Source organism: Atta colombica, unplaced genomic scaffold, assembly GCF_001594045.1.
Source record: "Atta colombica isolate Treedump-2 unplaced genomic scaffold, Acol1.0 scaffold208, whole genome shotgun sequence".
NCBI lineage: Eukaryota > Metazoa > Arthropoda > Insecta > Hymenoptera > Formicidae > Atta > Atta colombica.
In genome coordinates this window covers 59,200-62,525 of record NW_017259303.1, presented here as the reverse complement: position 1 = coordinate 62,525, position 3,326 = coordinate 59,200, and positions in this window count along the sequence as shown.

Genomic DNA, 3,326 nt, shown 5'->3' with positions numbered 1-3,326 from the left:
TATATATAGTATATATATATTTAGTATAAATTTAATATATAATTACTGGAAGTAATTTCATGTTACATCATATCACCGTGATCAAAAAGTTCCCGGAATTCATTCAGAAAATTCAAAATACAAGTTTTATTCATCAAAAGTGATATTGTCCCCTTCAAAGGGGACTACTCTCCATCTGCAACGCACTTATGCCAGCGCTTGATTCAGTTCTCGAAATATTTCTGGAACTCTATTGTCGGTCATCATATATACTACTACAGTAGTAATACTACTGGCTCAGCATTGACATTATTGCGTATCAATAGTAATACTACTGCAGTGACACTAGTAGTATTTTTATATTTCTAAATTGGAAACTTGTATGATAGACCAACATTTAAATTCATTTATTTAAAAAGAGATTATTTCGATATCGATTCGAGCTAGTCTAGATTTTGATAGAATCGATATTTTTCCTTGATTTCGTGCTTGATTTATAGTAAGAGACAGCTAATAGGTTGTCAGCATTTATGGTAAGAGATATTATTTCCTGAAATTTCTCAATACAAAAGTGAGGTAATAAGATTATATTATGTTATTCAGTAGGAGAGTAGAACAATAAAATAAGATACAAAGAATTACTAGAAAAAAAGATGTAGACTTTATCGACAGTTGTAAAAAATGTTCCAATTCGTATAAAATAATTTTCTAAAAAGTTATAAAATTATTTATAAATTCTGAAAAATTTTGAGAAAGCTTTTACGATTAGAGCAATATTGCAATTGTCGAAATGAAATCGAAAAAAATGATTCGACCTTTGAATGAAAATATTCAAAATATAAGATTACGTATCACAAATTTATATCAAAAATATTAAAAAGTATCAAACTCTCATTGCACTTTCTACATACGTAATTTTTTATTACTCGAAAATGTTGAAATTTCGATACATGTTTCGAATCGACAACGTTTCCATTGTAAATGACGTCGAAGTGACGTCTTTTCGAGGAACTATTTCTGATTGGGATTACAGTATACACGATTATAGTATACGATTGGTGGAATTGGAATTTCATTCGTGTTCTGTGTATTTCTTTCCTTTGAAATACTTAGAAGTATATCGATTAATTAATTAGTATATATGTATACATTCGTCAACAAAATTATCGCATAGGTAAATTTATTTCAAAACTTCACAAAATTCAAATAAGCGTAACTCCGCGAAAAATCATTTAAAAGTTTTTTTCATTCTCAAGGATAAAGTTTGTACTTTACGAAGCTTTTAATCTTTTTTGAATCTATTTTTACTCCTATTTAGCGCCTTTTAAAAAATAAGTTTTGTTTTAAGAAATTTGTATAATTTGATGCACTCTACAGGAATGCAGTAAATTTTTTTGCATATTTCTTGATAATCATCGTAAGATATAGATTTTTTTCTTACAAAAAATTAAGCTTTTTACGGTTTTTTTAAGGAGATACAATGTATCAAACCTATATATTTTACTCAATTACCGCCAGTAATAGCATTATTCGATGCACATTACGGGAAGATTACTTATCGGATTTTGCGCATCGTGTGAGTGTGTTTTCTGCGTGCGTGCGTGCGTGCGTGCGTGCGGCGCGTATGTGTGTATGTGTGTGTGTGCGTATGCGTGTGTATGTGTGCGCGCGCGCGCGCGCGCGCGTGTGTGTGTGTGTGTGTGTGTGTGTGAGGGGGAGATGGAGGTATATGGGAGTATGTTTGTTCTTTAAAATTGTGTATTTCTGCTTCGTTTTGAGATGACCTTTTGTAAATGCGCATACATATTGATCTAAATTCTAATTGAAGCCTGAGGATTTTCTACCATATTCGATGTAATGCTGCTTTCAGTTGCTGCAGATTTGTTGATGATTCCTTTTTTCCTCAATTAGAATTTGCATCAATATACGTGCATGTTTACAAGAAGCGAAGAAATATAATTATGAAGAGCAAATATATCCTCATAAGCTCCTCTCGTGCATGCACGAGAGAGATCCTGGACCAATGATGAGTGTGTTCTTTTCTAACTCCAGACTATCTCCATTCCTCAAATTTTTGACAATGCTCGGTTTAAAGAGACTATGTTTATGGTGTATATATAAGATGTTCGAAAATTCAACACTCGTGGACAGGTAGAGCGGACTAAATTGAGTCGAAAAGTTCTCTACCATTTTACAATTTTCGTAGTAGTTAACAAGATATTATTTACTAAAAATTGTCAAATATTGATTTTCAATAATTTTTTATTCAAATACTATTAACTTTACAGGACAGCAACAGACAAAAATTATTTATTTTCATCTCATAAAGTTCTAAGAATTTTTAAAAATTTATTAATACTATATTTTATTATGCTAAAAATAATTACCAATAAGAAAATGTACTATTAAAAAATTGATTAAAAATTCCGAAAAAATTCTTAGACTTCTATGAGAAGAAAATAAACAATTTTTGTCTCTTGCAGTTTTTTTGTAAACTTGACAGTATTTGAGAAAAAAATGATTGAAGACCAATATTTGCCAACCGGCAATTTTTAGTAACTAATATCTTATTAACTATTGCGAAAATTGCAATGAGGACTTTTTGATTCACAACAACAATTTAGTCCGCTCTACCTGTTGTAGATTGAATTTTTGAACAGCCTATATAGAGTGTTCTACAATAATCACGATTTTTCCGGTACTTCCGATGATGTGACAAAAATTATTTTGAATAAAATTTAATCGACTATACAATTTTTAATCGACTATAAATTGCAATATTAAAAATTTGCAAAATAATTTTTTTTAGGAAAAGTCAAGGTCACCTAATTATTTTAAATGACACTACGTTTTTTTTAATTCATGATATTGTAACTGATGTTAAGACGAGTTCAATGACTTGCTATACTATGACTTTAAAGTCAGACGTGTGGGGTGAATGAATGGAAATGTTTTCATGAAAAATTATTTTATTTGTATTAAATTTTATATGGACATATTCTACAGTAGAAAAAGATTTTTGTATTAGCTGCATATCAACTTTCTTTATAGGATACATTTTCGACAAAATGAGACTACAATTTGTTCTAATGTCAAACTGATTGTAAGAAAATCTGACTTTAAAGTCATCGCAAGGTCATGATATAACGGGTCATTGAATTTGTCTTGACATCAGTTACAATATTATGAAATAAAAAAAAAATATGTAGTGCCATTTTAAAAAATTAGGGTGATCTTGACTTTTTTCCTTAAAAAGAATAGAGAACTTTGCAAATTTTTAATATTGCAATTTGTAGTCAATTGAAAACTGATTAACTTTCATTCAAAATAATTTTTGTCACATAATC